Source organism: Heterodontus francisci, chromosome 35, assembly GCF_036365525.1.
Source record: "Heterodontus francisci isolate sHetFra1 chromosome 35, sHetFra1.hap1, whole genome shotgun sequence".
NCBI lineage: Eukaryota > Metazoa > Chordata > Chondrichthyes > Heterodontiformes > Heterodontidae > Heterodontus > Heterodontus francisci.
Window position 1 is genome coordinate 25,872,308 of NC_090405.1, and position 22,065 is coordinate 25,894,372.

The window sequence follows — 22,065 nt, forward strand, 5'->3', positions numbered from 1 at the left end:
CTCCTTTGTGAAGACAGATCCAAAGTATGTATTTAATTGGTCTGCCATTTCTTTGTTCCCCATTATAAATTCCCCCGTTTCTGACTGTAAGGGGCCCACATTTGTCTTCACTAATCTTTTTCTCTACACATATCTATAGAAGCTTTTACAGTCAGTTTTTATGTTCTCTGCTAGCTTACTCTCATACTCTATTTCCCCCTTCTTAATCAATCCTTTTGTCCTCCTCTGCTAAATTCCAAACTGCTCACAATCTTCAGGTTTGCTGCTTGTTCTGGCCATTTTATATTTCTCCTCCTTGGATCTAATACTTTCCTTAATTTCTTTTGTAAGCCACAGTTGAGCCACCCTTCCTGTTTTACTTTTGCACAGACAGGAATGAACAATTGTTGTAATTCATCCATGCGCTCTTTAAATGCTAGCCATTGCCTATCCACTGTCAACCCTTTAAGTAACGTTCCCCAATCTATCATAGCCAACTCCCGCCTCATACCTTCATAGTTTTCTTTGTTTAGATTCAGGACCCGAGTCTCGGAATCAACTCTCTCACTCTCCATCTTAATGAAGAATTTTATCATATTATGGGCGCACTTCCCCAAGGGACCCCACACAACAAGATTGTTAACTAATCCTTTCTCATTACACAATACCCAGTCCAGGATGGCCTGTTCTCTAGAGGTGTTATACACCTCTATCAATTCTCCACTCAATCTCCTTTGAGAAAGGCAGAATAATCCTAGCTTTTCCAACCTAACCTTGTAACTAAAATCCCCCATCCCTGGATCCATTCTGGTAAATCGCCTCTGCGTCCTCTCAAGGACCCTCACATTCTTTCTAAAGTCTGCTGAGCAGAACTGGAAGCAACACTCCAATTGGGGCCTAACCAGAGTTTTATAATGGTTCAGCATAACTTCCCTGCTTTTGTACTCAATGCCTCTGTTTATAAAGCCCAAGATCCCATATGCTTGGCGAACCACTCTCGCAATATGACTTGCCTCCTTCAAAGATTGATGCACATGAACCCCAAGTCCCTCTATTCCAGAACACTCTTTAGAACTGTGCCATTAAGTATATATTGCCTCTCCCTATTCCTTATGCCAAAATACATCACCTCACACTTGTCACTATTAAATTCCATCTGCCACCTGTCTGCCCATTCTGCTAGCCTATCACTGTCCTGTTGCAGGCAGTTCATATCATCTTCACTGTTTGCCGCTCCTCCAGGTTTGGTGTCATCGGCATATTTTGAGATTCTACTCTGTATTCCAAGATCCAAGTCACTTACCTTGAGCAAAAAAAACAGTGGTTCCAGCACTGACCCTTGGGGAACACCACTGTCGACTATCCTCCAGTCTGACAAAGAACCATTTAATAAGACTCGCTGTTTTCTGTCCTTAAACCAATTTTCTATCCAATTGGACACTGACCCTCCTATACCACGAACCTCAATTTTGTTAACCGCCCTTTTATGTGGTACCTTGTCAAACGCTTCCTTAAAATCCATATAAACAACATCCACTGCATTCCCTTCATCAACCTGCTCTGTTAGTTCATCAGAAAATGCAGTTAGATTAGTCAAGCATGAACTCCCATTTATAAATCCATGCTCACTCTCCTTAATTAACTCGAACCTCTCCAAGTGACTGTTGATTTTTTACCCTGATTATTCTTTCTAAAACCTTACCCACCGCTGCTGTTAATCTAACTAGCCTGTAGTTACCCGGACTGTCCTTACACCCTTTCTTGAATAAGGGTGTCGCATTTGCCACTGTTTAATCCTCTGGCACCTCCCCCGTATCCAGGGAAGATTGGAAGATTATAGCAAGCCCTTCCGTTATCTGCATCCGCATTTCCTTTCGCAACCTGGGATGTGAGCCATCCGGACCAGGTGATTTATCTTCCCTAAGCACAGCCAGCCTTTTTAGTACCTCCCTCTCCTAATTTGTACTCTCTCCATTGACTCTACTCTCTTCACATCGACTGATATTTTGTCAAATTCCACTTCCTCAGTGATCACTGATGCAAAGTACTCATTAAGTAGATTAACATTGCCCTGCACCTCTAAGCTTATATTATCCTTTTTGTCCCTAATAGGCCCGACTCAACCTCTTACTACCCACTTATCATTTACATGCTGCTCGAAGATTTTTGGGTTTCTTTTCATGTTGACTGCCAGTCTATTCTCATAGAAATAGAGAATAAGCAAATATAGAAGATGTAAGTATTTCCCATCCTTGATGAGGTGGAATTTTTTATGTTGTGGGTGGTAATGTCTTGGCCCACGAGTGTGGTGGAAGCAGAGACAATCAATGATTTGAAAAGGAAATTGGATGGATACTTGAAGGAAAGAAACTTGCAGGAGGAAAGGGATCGAGCTGGTGAGTGGAACTGACTAGATTGCTCCGGGGAGAGCCAGCATGGACGTGATAGGCCAAATGACCACCTTCTATGTTGTAAATGACTCTGTGTTGTTTCTCAAATTCAATCCACTGGTGCTTGGGAAATAATCTCAAAGTAAATTGTGCAACTGGAAAATCAGAACCAAGGCAAGGGACGCATAAGGAAGCAAAATTGCTGAAACCCGGGATTGAACCAGGGACCTTTAGATCTTCAGTCTAACGCTCTCCCAACTGAGCTATTTCAGCCCTACATTAATAGCGGTTTGGTGTCCTTGTTTTGGAAGAAAATACATACATTCAAGTTTTCCAAAAAATTAAAGAACACAACATGTGAGTAATATTCCCCATTGCTTTCTCAGTACTGATGGATTGTGAAGCGGGAGACAGCCAGAAGTGCCACTGAGCCGCACAGACCCCGAGCTGAGAATGAAATGAGATCAAATTCAATCTTTCATCGTGAGATGCTGCTGAGAGGTAAGAGTCCTGAATCAAAGCGAGACTTGCTCATTTCAAACACTCCCTGTACTCTCTGCTCATGAAGCCTTAAAAAAGGGAAAAACAGAATGGCACTCAAACTCACAACCCTGCCATTAAAAGTGTCATATTCGACTGACAGAACTGTCACTTCTACTCGGTCTCTTATTGGATGGATGCAACTCCAACGCAGGGATGGCATTCAAATCCTCCCATGGGTCCACATGTCAGACTGAGTTCCATGTTGTAGACTCAAGCAAACGAAATCTGCTCACTTCCAAAACTATCAGCGAATTGAAGCTGATTACAATCAACATCATCAGAGGTCAGAACTACCTGGTGAAAGAAGACACCCTGAAGAAGGATCCACAATTATTCAAAGGCATCGACAAAGTGAAAAACAAGAAAATCGATGAGTCAATGCAAGCCAAACAACAGAAACACTGAAGAATTACATTCCATTCCAGTCCTGTTGTTTTTGGAGTCAGGTCACAATTACAGCAACAACTTTATATTCCCACTTGGCTATCTGTACATTTAGTTAATTACAATTTTGTCGACAAGCTCTTTGAATCCAGTTGTCTGGTCCTCAAGTCAGCTCCGTATGGAAGTCAATTCCACCTTCTGCAAGGCTGAAACCAATAGATAACCTTAATCTAAAAATGCCAGCAGACCAGGGCTCGTCCGGGACTTGAACCCAGGATCTCTCACATGTTAATTAACCATACTCCCAAAGCGAGAACCATACCCCTAGACCAACGAGCCACTGACAAGTCAGGCTTTATTAGCTGCTGTGGAATTTCACTGGAACACCCCAGCCAATCATCCATTTTTTTTCAGATCAAAGCAACATCCTGCAAATGCTGAAATAAAAACAGAAAGTGCTGGAAATGTTCAGCAGCTCTGGCAGCATCTGTGCTGTGAGAAACACAGTTAACGTTTCAGGGCACTCACCTTTTGTTTCAGCCATCCTTTCAGACTGCTTCTGTCCATCCAATCTCACTTTCTATTCTATCCACATTCTAACCATTCACTACGTTGCTACATTTTTCATGAATTCCTCATTTCTTTTATTAATGACAATTTTGTATTTCTGGCCTTTGCTTCAGACACCACCACAAGTGGAATCATGTCTCCATCTACCCAATCAAACCACTTCGCTGTATCCTCACATTGCAATGTTTCTTTAACCCTGACAGACTGTGGAGTTTCTGCTGCTTGCTTGCAGTTCTTGATTCCCGCCAGTAGATGTCACCTCACTCCAATACAGTGAAGTTTACAAATCTGAGAGAGACACAACAGGAAATAATTGTTCACATTATAGTGAATGTGTGGGATTTAGAAATACTCGGAGTGGAGACGAGTTATTATTGCACTCTGCTATTACATCTTTTATAATGGACTCCAGCATTTTCCCCACGACTGATGTCAGGCTAACCGGTATATAATTCGCTGTTTTCTTTCTGCCTCTTTTTTTAAAAAGTGGAGTTACATTAACTACCGTCCAATCCATTGGAACTGTTCCAGAGTCGATAGAATTTTGAAAAAAGACCAGAAATGCATCTGCTATTTCAAGGGCCACTTCCTTAAGTACTCTGGGATGTAGATTATCAGGCCCTGGGGATTTATCGGCCTTCAATCCCATCAATTTCCCAAACATTCCCTACTAATACTGATTTCATACAGTTCCTCCTTCTCACTAGACCCTATGTTCCCCAACATTTCTGGGAGATAATTTGTATCCTCCTTTGTGAAGACAGATCCAAAGTATGTATTTAATTGGTCTGCCATTTCTTTGTTCCCCATTATAAATTCCCCCGTTTCTGACTGTAAGGGGCCCACATTTGTCTTCACTAATCTTTTTCTCTACACATATCTATAGAAGCTTTTACAGTCAGTTTTTATGTTCTCTGCTAGCTTACTCTCATACTCTATTTCCCCCTTCTTAATCAATCCTTTTGTCCTCCTCTGCTAAATTCCAAACTGCTCACAATCTTCAGGTTTGCTGCTTGTTCTGGCCATTTTATATTTCTCCTCCTTGGATCTAATACTTTCCTTAATTTCTTTTGTAAGCCACAGTTGAGCCACCCTTCCTGTTTTACTTTTGCACAGACAGGAATGAACAATTGTTGTAATTCATCCATGCGCTCTTTAAATGCTAGCCATTGCCTATCCACTGTCAACCCTTTAAGTAACGTTCCCCAATCTATCATAGCCAACTCCCGCCTCATACCTTCATAGTTTTCTTTGTTTAGATTCAGGACCCGAGTCTCGGAATCAACTCTCTCACTCTCCATCTTAATGAAGAATTTTATCATATTATGGGCGCACTTCCCCAAGGGACCCCACACAACAAGATTGTTAACTAATCCTTTCTCATTACACAATACCCAGTCCAGGATGGCCTGTTCTCTAGAGGTGTTATACACCTCTATCAATTCTCCACTCAATCTCCTTTGAGAAAGGCAGAATAATCCTAGCTTTTCCAACCTAACCTTGTAACTAAAATCCCCCATCCCTGGATCCATTCTGGTAAATTGCCTCTGCGTCCTCTCAAGGACCCTCACATTCTTTCTAAAGTCTGCTGAGCAGAACTGGAAGCAACACTCCAATTGGGGCCTAACCAGAGTTTTATAATGGTTCAGCATAACTTCCCTGCTTTTGTACTCAATGCCTCTACTGATAAAGCCCAAGATCCCATATGCTTTGCGAACCACTCTCGCAATATGACTTGCCTCCTTCAAAGATTGATGCACATGAACCCCAAGTCCCTCTATTCCAGTATACTCTTTAGAACTGTGCCATTAAGTATATATTGCCTCTCCCTATTCCTTATGCCAAAATACATCACCTCACACTTGTCACTATTAAATTCCATCTGCCATCTGTCTGCCCATTCTGCTAGCCTATCACTGTCCTGTTGCAGGCAGTTCATATCATCTTCACTGTTTGCCGCTCCTCCAGGTTTGGTGTCATTGGCATATTTTGAGATTCTACTCTGTATTCCAAGATCCAAGTCACTTACCTTGAGCAAAAAAAACAGTGGTTCTAGCACTGACCCTTGGGGAACACCACTGTCGACTATCCTCCAGTCTGACAAAGAACCATTTAATAAGACTCGCTGTTTTCTGTCCTTAAACCAATTTTCTATCCAATTGGACACTGACCCTCCTATACCACGAACCTCAATTTTGTTAACCGCCCTTTTATGTGGTACCTTGTCAAACGCTTCCTTAAAATCCATATAAACAACATCCACTGCATTCCCTTCATCAACCTGCTCTGTTAGTTCATCAAAAAATGCAGTTAGATTAGTCAAGCATGAACTCCCATTTATAAATCCATGCTCACTCTCCTTAATTAACTCGAACCTCTCCAAGTGACTGTTGATTTTTTACCCTGATTATTCTTTCTAAAACCTTACCCACCGCTGCTGTTAATCTAACTAGCCTGTAGTTACCCGGACTGTCCTTACACCCTTTCTTGAATAAGGGTGTCGCATTTGCCACTGTTTAATCCTCTGGCACCTCCCCCGTATCCAGCGAAGATTGGAAGATTATAGCAAGCCCTTCCGTTATCTGCATCCGCATTTCCTTTCGCAACCTGGGATGTGAGCCATCTGGACCAGGTGATTTATCTTCCCTAAGCACAGCCAGCCTTTTTAGTACCTCCCTCTCCTAATTTGTACCCTCTCCATTGACTCTACTTTCTTCACTTCGACTGATATTTTGTCAAATTCCACTTCCTCAGTGATCACTGATGCAAAGTACTCATTAAGTAGATTAACATTGCCCTGCACCTCTAAGCTTATATTATCCTTTTTGTCCCTAATAGGCCCGACTCAACCTCTTACTACTCACTTATCATTTACATGCTGCTCGAAGATTTTTGGGTTTCCTTTCATGTTGACTGCCAGTCTATTCTCATAGAAATAGAGAATAAGCAAATATAGAAGATGTAAGTATTTCCCATCCTTGATGAGGTGGAATTTTTTATGTTGTGGGTGGTAATGTCTTGGCCCACGAGTGTGGTGGAAGCAGAGACAATCAATGATTTGAAAAGGAAATTGGATGGATACTTGAAGGAAAGAAACTTGCAGGAGGAAAGGGATCGAGCTGGTGAGTGGAACTGACTAGATTGCTCCGGGGAGAGCCAGCACGGACGTGATAGGCCAAATGACCACCTTCTATGTTGTAAATGACTCTGTGTTGTTTCTCAAATTCAATCCACTGGTGTTTGGGAAATAATCTCAAAGTAAATTGTGCAACTGGAAAATCAAAACCAAGGCAAGGGACGCATAAGGAAGCGAAATTGCTGAAACCCGGGATTGAACCAGGGACCTTTAGATCTTCAGTCTAACGCTCTCCCAACTGAGCTATTTCAGCCCTACATTAACAACAGCTTGGTGTCCTTGTTTTGGAAGAAAATACATACATTCAAGTTTTCCAAAAAATTAAAGAACACAACATGTGAGTAATATTCCCCATTGCTTTCTCAGTACTGATGGATTGTGAAGCGGGAGACAGCCAGAAGAGCCACTGAGCCGCACAGACCCCGAGCTGAGAATGAAATGAGATCAAATTCAATCTTTCATCGTGAGATGCTGCTGAGAGGTAAGAGTCCTGAATCAAAGCGAGACTTGCTCATTTCAAACACTCCCTGTACTCTCTGCTCATGAAGCCTTAAAAAAGGGAAAAACAGAATGGCACTCAAACTCACAACCCTGCCATGAAAAGTCTCATATTCGACTGACAGAACTGTCACTTCTACTCGGTCTCTTATTGGATGGATGCAACTCCAACGCAGGGATGGCATTCAAATCCTCCCATGGGTCCACATGTCAGACTGAGTTCCATGTTGTAGACTCAAGCAAACGAAATCTGCTCACTTCCAAAACTATCAGCGAATTGAAGCTGATTACAATCAACATCATCAGAGGTCAGAACTACCTGGTGAAAGAAGACACCCTGAAGAAGGATCCACAATTATTCAAAGGCATCGACAAAGTGAAAAACAAGAAAATCGATGAGTCAATGCAAGCCAAACAACAGAAACACTGAAGAATTCCATTCCATTCCAGTCCTGTTGTTTTTGGAGTCAGGTCACAATTACAGCAACAACTTTATATTCCCACTTGGCTATCTGTACATTTAGTTAATTACAATTTTGTCGACAAGCTCTTTGAATCCAGTTGTCTGGTCCTCAAGCCAGCTCCGTATGGAAGTCAATTCCACCTTCTGCAAGGCTGAAACCAATAGATAACCTTAATCTAAAAATGCCAGCAGACCAGGGCTCGTCCGGGACTTGAACCCGGGATCTCTCACATGTTAATTAACCATACTCCCAAAGCGAAAATCATACCCCTAGACCAACGAGCCACTGACAAGTCAGGCTTTATTAGCTGCTGTGGAATTTCACTGGAACACCCCAGCCAATCATCCATTTTTTTTCAGATCAAAGCAACATCCTGCAAATGCTGAAATAAAAACAGAAAGTGCTGGAAATGTTCAGCAGCTCTGGCAGCATCTGTGCTGTGAGAAACACAGTTAACGTTTCAGGGCACTCACCTTTTGTTTCAGCCATCCTTTCAGACTGCTTCTGTCCATCCAATCTCACTTTCTATTCTATCCACATTCTAACCATTCACTACGTTACTACATTTTTCATGAATTCCTCATTTCTTTTATTAATGACAATTTTGTATTTCTGGCCTTTGCTTCAGACACCACCACAAGTAGAATCATGTCTCCATCTACCCAATCAAACCACTTCGCTGGATCCTCACATTGCAATGTTTCTTTAACCCTGACAGACTGTGGAGTTTCTGCTGCTTGCTTGCAGTTCTTGCTTCCCGCCAGTAGATGTCACCTCACTCCAATACAGTGAAGTTTACAAATCTGAGAGAGACACAACAGGAAATAATTGTTCACATTATAGTGAATGTGTGGGATTTAGAAATACTCGGAGTGGAGACGAGTTATTATTGCACTCTGCTATTACATCTTTTATAATGGACTCCAGCATTTTCCCCACGACTGATGTCAGGCTAACCGGTATATAATTCGCTGTTTTCTTTCTGCCTCTTTTTTTAAAAAGTGGAGTTACATTAACTACCGTCCAATCCATTGGAACTGTTCCAGAGTCGATAGAATTTTGAAAAAAGACCAGAAATGCATCTGCTATTTCAAGGGCCACTTCCTTAAGTACTCTGGGATGTAGATTATCAGGCCCTGGGGATTTATCGGCCTTCAATCCCATCAATTTCCCAAACATTCCCTACTAATACTGATTTCATACAGTTCCTCCTTCTCACTAGACCCTATGTTCCCCAACATTTCTGGGAGATAATTTGTATCCTCCTTTGTGAAGACAGATCCAAAGTATGTATTTAATTGGTCTGCCATTTCTTTGTTCCCCATTATAAATTCCCCCGTTTCTGACTGTAAGGGGCCCACATTTGTCTTCACTAATCTTTTTCTCTACACATATCTATAGAAGCTTTTACAGTCAGTTTTTATGTTCTCTGCTAGCTTACTGTCATACTCTATTTCCCCCTTCTTAATCAATCCTTTTGTCCTCCTCTGCTAAATTCCAAACTGCTCACAATCTTCAGGTTTGCTGCTTGTTCTGGCCATTTTATATTTCTCCTCCTTGGATCTAATACTTCCCTTAATTTCTTTTGTAAGCCACAGTTGAGCCACCCTTCCTGTTTTACTTTTGCACAGACAGGAATGAACAATTGTTGTAATTCATCCATGCGCTCTTTAAATGCTAGCCATTGCCTATCCACTGTCAACCCTTTAAGTAACGTTCCCCAATCTATCATAGCCAACTCCCGCCTCATACCTTCATAGTTTTCTTTGTTTAGATTCAGGACCCGAGTCTCGGAATCAACTCTCTCACTCTCCATCTTAATGAAGAATTTTATCATATTATGGGCGCACTTCCCCAAGGTACCCCACACATCAAGATTGTTAACTAATCCTTTCTCATTACACAATACCCAGTCCAGGATGGCCTGTTCTCTAGAGGTGTTATACACCTCTATCAATTCTCCACTCAATCTCCTTTGAGAAAGGCAGAATAATCCTAGCTTTTCCAACCTAACCTTGTAACTAAAATCCCCCATCCCTGGATCCATTCTGGTAAATCGCCTCTGCGTCCTCTCAAGGACCCTCACATTCTTTCTAAAGTCTGCTGAGCAGAACTGGAAGCAACACTCCAATTGGGGCCTAACCAGAGTTTTATAATGGTTCAGCATAACTTCCCTGCTTTTGTACTCAATGCCTCTACTTATAAAGCCCAAGATCCCATATGCTTTGCGAACCACTCTCGCAATATGACTTGCCTCCTTCAAAGATTGATGCACATGAACCCCAAGTCCCTCTATTCCAGTACACTCTTTCTTTTGGGCCTCCTTATCTCGAGAGACAATGGATACGCGCCTGGAGGTGGTCAGTGGTTTGTGAAGCAGCGCCTGGAGTGGCTATAAAGGCCAATTCTGGAGTGACAGGCTCTTCCACAGGTGCTGCAGAGAAATTTGTTTGTTGGGGCTGTTGCACAGTTGGCTCTCCCCTTGCGCCTCTGTCTTTTTTCCTGCCAACTACTAAGTCTCTTCGACTCGCCACAATTTAGCCCTGTCTTTATGGCTGCCCGCCAGCTCTGGCGAATGCTGGCAACTGACTCCCACGACTTGTGATCAATGTCACACGATTTCATGTCGCGTTTGCAGACGTCTTTATAACGGAGACATGGACGGCCGGTGTGTCTGATACCAGTGGCGAGCTCACTGTACAATGTGTCTTTGGGGATCCTGCCATCTTCCATGCGGCTCACATGGCCAAGCCATCTCAAGCGCCGCTGACTCAGTAGTGTGTATAAGCTGGGGATGTTGGCCGCTTCAAGGACTTCTGTGTTGGAGATATAGTCCTGCCACCTGATGCCAAGTATTCTCCGAAGGCAGCGAAGATGGAATGAATTGAGACGTCGCTCTTGGCTGGCATACGTTGTCCAGGCCTCGCTGCCGTAGAGCAAGGTACTGAGGACACAGGCCTGATACACTCGGACTTTTGTGTTCCGTGTCAGTGCGCCATTTTCCCACACTCTCTTGGCCAGTCTGGACATAGCAGTGGAAGCCTTACCCATGCGCTTGTTGATTTCTGCATCTAGAGACAGGTTACTGGTGATAGTTGAGCCTAGGTAGGTGAACTCTTGAACCACTTCCAGTGCGTGGTCGCCAATATTGATGGATGGAGCATTTCTGACATCCTGCCCCATGATGTTCGTTTTCTTGAGGCTGATGGTTAGGCCAAATTCATTGCAGGCAGACGCAAACCTGTCGATGAGACTCTGCAGGCATTCTTCAGTGTGAGATGTTAAAGCAGCATCGTCAGCAAAGAGGAGTTCTCTGATGAGGACTTTCCGTACTTTGGACTTCGCTCTTAGACGGGCAAGGTTGAACAGCCTGCCCCCTGATCTTGTGTGGAGGAAAATTCCTTCTTCAGAGGATTTGAACGCATGTGAAAGCAGCAGGGAGAAGAAAATCCCAAAAAGTGTGGGTGCGAGAACACAGCCCTGTTTCACACCACTCAGGATAGGAAAGGGCTCTGATGAGGAGCCACCATGTTGAATTGTGCCTTTCATATTGTCATGGAATGAGGTGATGATACTTAGTAGCTTTGGTGGACATCCGATCTTTTCTAGTAGTCTGAAGAGACCACGTCTGCTGACGAGGTCAAAGGCTTTGGTGAGATCAATGAAAGCAATGTAGAGGGGCATCTGTTGTTCACGGCATTTCTCCTGTATCTGACGAAGGGAGAACGGCATGTCAATAGTCGATCTCTCTGCACGAAAGCCACACTGTGCCTCAGGGTAGACGCGCTCGGCCAGCTTCTGGAGCCTGTTCAGAGCGACTCGAGCAAAGACTTTCCCCACTATGCTGAGCAGGGAGATTCCACGGTAGTTGTTGCAGTCACCGCGGTCACCTTTGTTTTTATAGAGGGTGATGATGTTGGCATCGCGCATGTCCTGGGGTACTGCTCCCTCGTCCCAGCACAGGCATAGCAGTTCATGTAGTGCTGAGAGTATAGCAGGCTTGGCACTCTTGATTATTTCAGGGGTAATGCTGTCCTTCCCAGGGGCTTTTCCGCTGGCTAGGGAATCAATGGCATCACTGAGTTCCGATTTGGTTGGCTGTATGTCCAGCTCATCCATGACTGGTAGAGGCTGGGCTGCATTGAGGGCAGTCTCAGTGACAGCATTCTCCCTGGAGTACAGTTCTAGGTAGTGCTCAACCCAGCGGTCCATCTGTTTGCGTTGGTCAGTGATTATGTCCCCCGATTTAGATTTGAGGGGGGTGATCTTCTTGATGGTTGGCCCAAGAGCTCTCTTCATGCCATCATACATTCCTCTGATGTTTCCGGTGTCTGAGGCCAGCTGAATATGACTGCATAGGTGTTGCCAGTAGTCGTTTGCGCAACGCCTAGCTGTTCTTTGTGCAGTACTTCTGGCTGCTTTAAGTGCTGCGGATGTTAAATCGCTGGGGGCTTTCTTGTAGTTCAAAAGTGCAATGCGCTTAGCGGCTATGACAGGTTCCAGCTCTTCATTATGAGATTGAAACCAGTCTGCATTTCTCTTCGCACTTTTGCCGTAGGTGGTAAAAGCTGACTCATAGATGGCGTCTCTGATGTGGGCCCACTTGGTCTCAGCATCCCCTGTGGGAGTGTTTTGAAGGGCTGTTACAAGTGAATTTAGAAATTTTTGTAACAGCTGTGGGTGAGAAATTCTGCTCGTGTTGATGCGCGGGTGGCCCTTCTGCTTGGAATGATGCAACTTCTTTGGTCTGAGTCTAACCTTGCTGCACACCAGGGAGTGGTCGGTGTCGCAGTCCGCACTGTGGAAGCTGCGTGTGATTTGAACACTGTTTAAGGCGGCTCGCCTTGTGACAATGAGGTCTCGCTGGTGCCAACGACGTGATCTTGGGTGCCTCCATGAAACCTGGTGACAGGGTTTAGTGTGAAAGAACGAGTTGGTGATGCAGAGGTTATGATAGGTACACAACTCAAGCAGTCTCTGCCCGTTCTCATTCATCCTTCCAACGCCATAGCGCCCAAGGCAGGAGGGCCATGAGTCATGGTCGGCCCCAACCCTGGCATTAAAGTCCCCCAGCAGGAATAGGTGTTCGGTGTTGGGGATGCTGCTAATGATGTTATGGAGTTGTTCATAGAACTGGTCTTTAGCTTCAGGTGCGGAACAGAGTGTTGGAGCATAGATGCTGAGTAGGTGTACTGGACCAGAGGTGGTGAGCAGTCGGATGGACAGTGTGCGTTCCGAGCCATTTGAGGGAGGCTCTATCATGCTGAGCAAGGAGTTTCTGATGGCGAAGCCCACTCCATGCTGTCTTGGTTCTTCAGGATCCCTGCCCTGCCAGAAGAAGGTGTAGTCTTGCTCTGCTAGAGAGCCACTCGTGGGGAGGCGAGTCTCCTGAAGTGCTGCAATGTCCACATTGAGTCTACTGAGCTCGTTGTTAATGATGGCGGTCTTCCGAGAATCGTTGATTTGTGTAAGGTCTTCCGACAGGCCAGGACACATAGTTCTGACGTTCCAGCTTGCAAAGCGAAGGGCTGGTACCTTCTTTCCTTTTTTCATGTTGTTTGGTGCGGTGTGTCAGTCCACCTTTCGGGCAATGACCCTGAGCTCCAAGCACCCATTGAAGCAGGCAGACTGTGGCGGGACAGAACCTTATTGACCGGGGGCTGCCCGGTTTGAGGCGGGCGGTAGCTGTCCAGTGAGGTGCAATGACCTCTCCCACCGACAAAGGCAACCCGTGGCGCCCAGTTTCTACGCCAATTTATCTGGACTTATAACCCGTAACTGCTGCCTTCCGTGTTGTTTCAGTCGCTGTGAGGCAACTATGGAGTGACCTCTCCATGGCGCATGCCTGGGCAAATTTATGGAGGTTGAGAGTTGCCCAGTCGTCAAAACCCCCCTCTCGGCCTTTCTGGTGGGGTCCAAAGGAGTGCAGGACACGACGTTTGGCACCAGTATGGCTGCAGGAACTGCCGGAAACATGCCAAAGGTGACACATGACCGCCTACGGGGTTCCGCTCCGGATTTTCTGTTAGGGTTTACTCCCTTAGCCTTGGTCTCTCCCGAGACGCCCACAAGGCAGTGGGGTTGTTGGGGCCCCTACACAGGTGTAGGATGGTGCCGGTGGGAGGAGGGGATGCAAGGGGGAGGGGTAGAGGGAGGGGGTGGGGGGGGGTGCAGGGGAAGGGGGTGCGGGGTGAAGATGGTGCGAGGGGGGGGTGGGCTGGGACGGGGTTGTGAGGGGGTGAGCTGAGAGGGTGGAGCAGGGAAGGGGACGGGGGTGGGGGGGTGGAAGGGGGGTAAAGGGGGGGGGGGGGGAGGGGGGGGGGGAGGGGGGGTGGAATCTGGTGCAGGTAATAAGCCATTTCCTCAGTGCCCACCATCGACGTCCGGAAAGCTCATCCACGTCCTTCGGGAGGTGAAGCATCATTTGGCAGACTTAGAGGTGATTACATTTGCTAAGGGTTTTTTTTTTTGCAGTGGTTTAAATAAAGGCATGCAGCATTGCCGTCAGTGCGCTGCAGATGCTCTCCGAGCCATCTCCCGCGGGCGCTTTGAAGTTGCGGCCGGGGGGGCCGTTCGTGGATGTTTTGGGTGTTCGGGGCACCTTTTCACAGGACTTCTCTCGGGTCCCGCAGCTCCTTCTTCACCTCAATGGACTTACCGCATGCCGTGGCTGCAGACACTCTGGACTGTGAAAACAGCAGGATCGGAGATTAAAGTATCGGCAGCTGTTCTCGTCAGTTTCATCCGGATCAATTTCATTGAGAAAACAAAAAGCAGGTGTGGCTGGGGGAGGGCAGTGGGCCCAGGTAACATACACTAAACTAACTGTTAACTTTTAGATAGGGCTAAAATGAACTGATTTAAAGAGCCAGGGGAATTTAAACAGTTTAAGAGGGCAGATTGGGGGAGAAAACGTTAGGGATGGGAGCAGATGGCCATGGATAGAGTTGAACAGCAAGGGAGCTTCCTAGGGAGCTTCCAGCCCAGGAGCCATCTTGAAGAACTCTTTAGAACTGTGCCATTAAGTATATATTGCCTCTCCCTATTCCTTATGCCAAAATACATCACCTCACACTTGTCACTATTAAATTCCATCTGCCATCTGTCTGCCCATTCTGCTAGCCTATCACTGTCCTGTTGCAGGCAGTTCATATCATCTTCACTGTTTGCCGCTCCTCCAGGTTTGGTGTCATCGGCATATTTTGAGATTCTACTCTGTATTCCAAGATCCAAGTCAATTACCTTGAGCAAAAAAAGCAGTGGTTCTAGCACTGACCCTTGGGGAACACCACTGTCGACTATCCTCCAGTCTGACAAAGAACCATTTAATAAGACTCGCTGTTTTCTGTCCTTAAACCAATTTTCTATCCAATTGGACACTGACCCTCCTATACCACGAACCTCAATTTTGTTAACCGCCCTTTTATGTGGTACCTTGTCAAACGCTTCCTTAAAATCCATATAAACAACATCCACTGCATTCCCTTCATCAACCTGCTCTGTTAGTTCATCAAAAAATGCAGTTAGATTAGTCAAGCATGAACTCCCATTTATAAATCCATGCTCACTCTCCTTAATTAACTCGAACCTCTCCAAGTGACTGTTGATTTTTTACCCTGATTATTCTTTCCAAAACCTTACCCACCGCTGCTGTTAATCTAACTAGCCTGTAGTTACCCGGACTGTCCTTACACCCTTTCTTGAATAAGGGTGTCGCATTTGCCACTGTTTAATCCTCTGACACCTCCCCCGTATCCAGGGAAGATTGGAAGATTATAGCAAGCCCTTCCGTTATCTGCATCCGCATTTCCTTTCGCAACCTGGGATGTGAGCCATCCGGACCAGGTGATTTATCTTCCCTAAGCACAGCCAGCCTTTTTAGTACCTCCCTCTCTCAATTTGTACCCTCTCCATTGACTTTACTCTCTTCACATCGACTGATATTTTGTCAAATTCCACTTCCTTAGTGATCACTGATACAAAGTACTCATTAAGTAGATTAACATTGCCCTGCACCTCTAAGCTTATATTATCCTTTTTGTCCCTCATAGGCCCGACTCAACCTCTTACTACCCACTTATCATTTACATGCTGCTCGAAGATTTTTGGGTTTCCTTTCATGTTGACTGTCAGTCTATTCTCATGGAAAGAGAGAATAAGCAAATATAGATGATATAAGTATTTCCCATCCTTGATGAGGTGGAATTTTTTATGCTGTGGGTAGTAATGTCTTGGCCCACGAGTGTGGTGGAAGCAGAGACAATCAATGATTTGAAAAGGAAATTGGATGGATACTTGAAGGAAAGAAACTTGCAGGAGGAAAGGGACCGAGCTGGTGAGTGGAACTGACTAGATTGCTCCGGGGAGAGCCAGCATGGACGTGATAGGCCAAACGACCACCTTCTGTGCTGTAAATGACTCTGTGTTGTTTCTCAAATTCAATCCACTGGTGCTTGGTAAATAATTTCAAAGTAAATTGTGCAACTGGAAAATCAGAACCAAGGCAAGGGACGCATAAGGAAGCAAAATTGCTGAAACCCGGGATTGAACCAGGGACCTTTAGATCTTCAGTCTAACGCTCTCCCAACTGAGCTATTTCAGCCTTACATTGACAGTGGCTTGGTGTCCTTGTTTTGGAAGAAAATACATACATTCAAGTTTTCCAAAAAATTAAAGAACACAACATGTGAGTAATATTCCCCATTGCTTTCTCAGTACTGATGGATTGTGAAGCAGGAGACAGCCAGAAGTGCCATTGAGCCGCACAGACCCCGAGCTGAGAATGAAATTAGATCAAATTCAATCTTTCATAGTGAGATGCTGCTGAGAGGTAAGAGTCCTGAATCAAAGCGAGACTTGCTCATTTCAAACACTCCCTGTACTCTCTGCTCATGAAGCCTTAAAAAAGGGAAAAACAGAATGGCACTCAAACTCACAACCCTGCCATTAAAAGTCTCATATTCGACTAACAGAACTGTCACTTCTACTCGGTCTCTTATTGGATGGATGCAACTCCAACGCAGGGATGGCATTCAAATCCTCCCATGGGTCCACATGTCAGACTGAGTTCCATGTTGTAGACTCAAGCAAAGGAAATCTGCTCACTTCCAAAACTATCAGCGAATTGAAGCTGATTACAATCAACATCATCAGAGGTCAGAACTACCTGGTGAAAGAAGACACCCTGAAGAAGGATCCACAATTATTCAAAGGCATCGACAAAGTGAAAAGCAAGAAAATCGATGAGTCAATGCAAGCCAAACAACAGAAACACTGAAGAATTCCATTCCATTCCAGTCCTGTTGTTTTTGGAGTCAGGTCACAATTACAGCAACAACTTTATATTCCCACTTGGCTATCTGTACATTTAGTTAATTGCAATTTTGTCGACAAGCTCTTTGAATCCAGTTGTCTGGTCCTCAAGCCAGCTCCGTATGGAAGTCAATTCCACCTTCTGCAAGGCTGAAACCAATAGATAACCTTAATCTAAAAATGCCAGCAGACAGGGCTCGTCCGGGACTTGAACCCGGGATTTCTCGCATGTTAATTAACCATACTCCCAAAGTGAGAATCATACCCCTACACCAACGAGCCACTGACAAGTCATGCTTTATTAGCTGCTGTGGAATTTCACTGGAACCCCCCAGCCAATCATCCATTTTTTTTCAGATCAAAGCAACATCCTGCAAACGCTGAAATAAAAACAGAAAGTGCTGGAAATGTTCAGCAGCTCTGGCAGCATCTGTGCTGTGAGAAACACAGTTAACATTTCAGGGCACTCACCTTTTGTTTCAGCCATCCTTTCAGACTGCTTCTGTCCATCCAATCTCACTTTCTATTCTATCCACATTCTAACCATTCACTACGTTACTACATTTTTCATGAATTCCTCATTTCTTTTATTAATGACAATTTTGTATTTCTGGCCTTTGCTTCAGACACCACCACAAGTAGAATCATGTCTCCATCTACCCAATCAAACCACTTCGCTGGATCCTCACATTGCAATGTTTCTTTAACCCTGACAGACTGTGGAGTTTCTGCTGCTTGATTGCAGTTCTTGCTTCCCGCCAGTAGATGTCACCTCACTCCAATACAGTGAAGTTTACAAATCTGAGAGAGACACAACAGGAAATAATTGTTCACATTATAGTGAATGTGTGGGATTTAGAAATACTAGGAGTGGAGACGAGTTATTATTGCACTCTGCTATAACATCTTTTATAATGGACTCCAGCATTTTCCCCACGACTGATGTCAGGCTAACCGGTATATAATTCGCTGTTTTCTTTCTGCCTCTTTTTTTAAATAGCGGAGTTACATTAACTACCGTCCAATCCATTGGAACTGTTCCAGAGTCGATAGAATTTTGAAAAAAGACCAGAAATGCATCTGCTATTTCAAGGGCCACTTCCTTAAGTACTCTGGGATGTAGATTATCAGGCCCTGGGGATTTATCGGCCTTCAATCCCATCAATTTCCCAAACATTCCCTACTAATACTGATTTCATACAGTTCCTCCTTCTCACTAGACCCTATGTTCCCCAACATTTCTGGGAGATAATTTGTATCCTCCTTTTTAGTTTTTTAGCTTTTAGTTTCGGTGGCCGCAGCGTGGATAGCAGCGGAGGTGCGTGAACGGGCTTACAGCTGAGAAGTCAATTTCAGCGTAAGTTTAAAAGTGAATTCCCTTTTGTTTTCGGAGGACCAGGGGACTGCTGGGTAAGGAAAAAGGTATATATTTGTGTGGTTTAGAATCTCTTTCTTTTAGTTTCGGTGGCCGCAGCGTGGATAGCAGCGGAGGTGCGTGAACGGGCTTGCAGCTGAGAAGTCAATTTCAGCGTAAGTTTAAAAGTGAATTCCCTTTTGTTCTCGGAGGACCAGGGGACTGCTGGGTAAGGAAAAAGGTATATATTTGTGTGGTTTAGAATCTCTTTCTTTTAGTTTCGGTGGCCGCAGCGTGGATAGCAGCGGAGGTGCGTGAACGGGCTTGCAGCTGAGAAGTCAATTTCAGCGTAAGTTTAAAAGTGAATTCCCTTTTGTTTTCGGAGGACCAGGGGACTGCTGGGTAAGGAAAAAAGTATATATTTGTGTGGTTTAGAATCTCTTTCTTTTAGTTTCGGTGGCCGCAGCGTGGATAGCAGCGGAGGTGCGTGAACGGGCTTGCAGCTGAGAAGTCAATTTCAGCGTAAGTTTAAAAGTGAATTCCCTTTTGTTCTCGGAGGACCAGGGGACTGCTGGGTAAGGAAAAAGGTATATATTTGTGTGGTGGCTGTACCCGAGACACTACACGTGTAGTGTCTCCCACCCACCCTCCTCCTCTAACCATAAAAAAAGTACTCTGGTGTGTTGATAAGGTAAGCTTTTTATTTAGGAAGTTCTGTCCGTTGGATTGCTAACCTAACAAGTTTTGACTTTTTGTTTTTCAGTAGATTTGTTGGGAATTTGGAATAGTGGGAATGGAGGTTAAGGCAGTTGCATGTTCCTCCTGCAGAATGTGGGAGGTAAGGGTCGCCAAGAGTGTCCCTGCTGACTGCATCTGTGGGAAGTGCACCCAACTCCAGCTCCTCGAGAACCGCGTTAGGGAACTGGAGCTGGAGCTGGATGAACTTCGGATCATTCGGGAGGCGGAGGAGGTTATTGAGAGGAGTTATGGGGAGGTAGTCACACCTCAGGTAAAAGAAGTAGGTAGATGGGTTACCGTCAGGGGAAGGAGAGGGAACCAGCAGGCAGTGCAGGGATCCCCTGTGGCCGTTTCCCTCAACAACAGGTATACCGTTTTGGATACTGTTGCGGGGGACGACTTACCAGGGGTAAGCAATGGGGTACAGATATCTGGCACAGAGTCTGTCCCTGTTGCTCAGAAGGGAAGGGGGAAGAGGAGCAGAACATTAGTCATTGGGGACTCCATAGTTAGGGGAACAGATAGGAGGTTCTGTGGGAACGAGAGAGACTCACGGTTGGTATGTTGCCTCCCAGGTGCCAGGGTTCGTGATGTCTCGGATCGTGTTTTTGGGATCCTTAATGGGGAGGGGGAGCAGCCCCAAGTCGTGGTCCACATAGGCACCAACGACATAGGTAGGAAGAGAGATGGGGATTTAAGACAGAAATTTAGGGAGCTAGGGTGGAAGCTTAGAGCGAGAACAAACAGAGTTGTTATCTCTGGGTTGTTGCCCGTGCCACGTGATAGCGAAGCGAGGAATAGGGAGAGAGAGGAGTTGAACACGTGGCTGCAGGGATGGTGCAGGAGGGAGGGTTTTGGTTTCCTGGATAATTGGGGCTCTTTCTGGGGTAGGTGGGACCTCTACAAACAGGATGGTCTTCACCTGAACCAGAGGGGTACCAATATCCTGGGGGGGAGGTTTGCTAGTGCTCTTCGGGGGGGTTTAAACTAATTCAGCAGGGGAATGGGAACCTAAATTGTGGTGCCAGTGTACAGGATGTTGAGAGTAGTGAGGTCAGGGATATGGTTACAAGGACGCAAGAGGGCACTGGCAAGCAAGAACCTGGTTTAAAGTGTGTCTATTTCAACGCCAGGAGCATCCGGAATAAGGTGGGTGAGCTTGCAGCATGGGTTGGTACCTGGGATCTCGATGTAGTGGCCATTTCGGAGACATGGGTAGAGCAGGGGCAGGAATGGATGTTGCAGATTCCGGGATTTAGATGTTTTAGTAAGAACAGAGAAGATGGTAAAAGAGGGGGGGGTGTGGCATTGTTAATCAAGGAGAGTATTACAGCGACAGAAAGGACGTTTGAGGACTCGGCTACTGAGGTAGTATGGGCTGAGGTTAGAAACAGGAGAGGTGAGGTTACCCTGTTGGGAGTCTTTTATAGACCTCCGAATAGTTCCAGAGATGTAGAGGAAAGGATAGCGAAGATGATTCTCGACAGGGGTGAGAGTAACAGGGTAGTTGTTATGGGGGACTTTAACTTTCCAAATATCGACTGGAAGTACTATAGTTCGAGTACTTTAGATGGGTCAGTTTTTGTCCAGTGTGTGCAGGAGGGTTTTCTGACACAGTATGTAGACAGGCCAACCAGGGGCGATGCCACATTGGATTTGGTACTGGGAAATGAACCCGGCCAGGTGTTAGATTTAGATGTAGGTGAGCACTTTGGTGATAGTGATCACAATTCGGTTAGGTTTACCTTAGCGATGGGCAGGGACAGGTATATACCGCAGGGCAAGAATTATAACTGGGGGAAAGGAAATTATGATGCGATTAGGCAAGATTTAGGATGCGTAGGATGGGGAAGGAAACTGCTGGGGATGGGAACAATCGAAATGTGGAGCTTATTCAAGGAGCAGCTACTGCGTGTCCTTGACAAGTATGTACCTGTGAGGCAGGGAGGAAGTTGTCGTGCGAGGGAGCCGTGGTTTACTAAAGAAGTTGAAGCGCTTGTCAAGAGGAAGAAGAAGGCTTTTGTTAGGATGAGACGTGAAGGCTCAGTTAGGGCGCTTGAGAGCTACAAGCTAGCCAGGAAGGATCTAAAGGGAGAGCTAAGAAGAGCAAGGAGAGGACACGAGAAGTCATTGGTGGATCGGATCAGGGAAAACCCTAAGGCTTTCTATAGGTATATCAGGAATAAAAGAATGACTAGAGTTAGATTAGGGCCAATCAAGGATAGTAGTGGGAAGTTGTGTGTGGAATCAGAGGAGATAGGGGAAGTGTTAAATGAATATTTTGCGTCAGTATTTACAGTAGAGAAAGAAAATGTTGTTGAGAATACTGAGATTCAGGCTACGAGGCTAGATGGGATTGAGGTTCACAAGGAGGAGGTGTTAGCAATTTTGGAAAGTGTGAAAATAGATAAGTCCCCTGGGCCAGATGGGATTTATCCTAGGATTCTCTGGGAAGCTAGGGAGGAGATTGCAGAGCCTTTGTCCTTGATCTTTATGTCGTCATTGTCGACAGGAATAGTGCCGGAAGACTGGAGGATTGCAAATGTTGTCCCCTTGTTCAAGAAGGGGAGTAGAGACAGCCCTGGTAATTATAGACCTGTGAGCCTTACTTCGGTTGTGGGTAAAATGTTGGAAAAGTTTATAAGAGACAGGATTTATAATCATCTTGAAAAGAATAAGTACATTAGAGATAGTCAG

General features: G+C 45.2%; 3 non-coding genes across 3 annotated transcripts; all 3 read right to left on the bottom strand.

Moving 5' to 3' along the window:
* Positions 1-2,569: 2,569 nt before the first annotated feature.
* trnaf-gaa (transfer RNA phenylalanine (anticodon GAA)) lies at positions 2,570-2,642 on the bottom strand. Its single transcript has one exon. It is a non-coding gene; the product is annotated as a tRNA-Phe (tRNA).
* Positions 2,643-7,182: 4,540 nt separating this feature from the next.
* On the bottom strand, positions 7,183-7,255 carry trnaf-gaa (transfer RNA phenylalanine (anticodon GAA)). The gene has a single exon. It is a non-coding gene; the product is annotated as a tRNA-Phe (tRNA).
* A 9,238-nt stretch (positions 7,256-16,493) lies between these two features.
* Positions 16,494-16,566, bottom strand: trnaf-gaa (transfer RNA phenylalanine (anticodon GAA)). The gene has a single exon. It is a non-coding gene; the product is annotated as a tRNA-Phe (tRNA).
* Between the last annotated feature and the right edge of the window lie 5,499 nt (positions 16,567-22,065).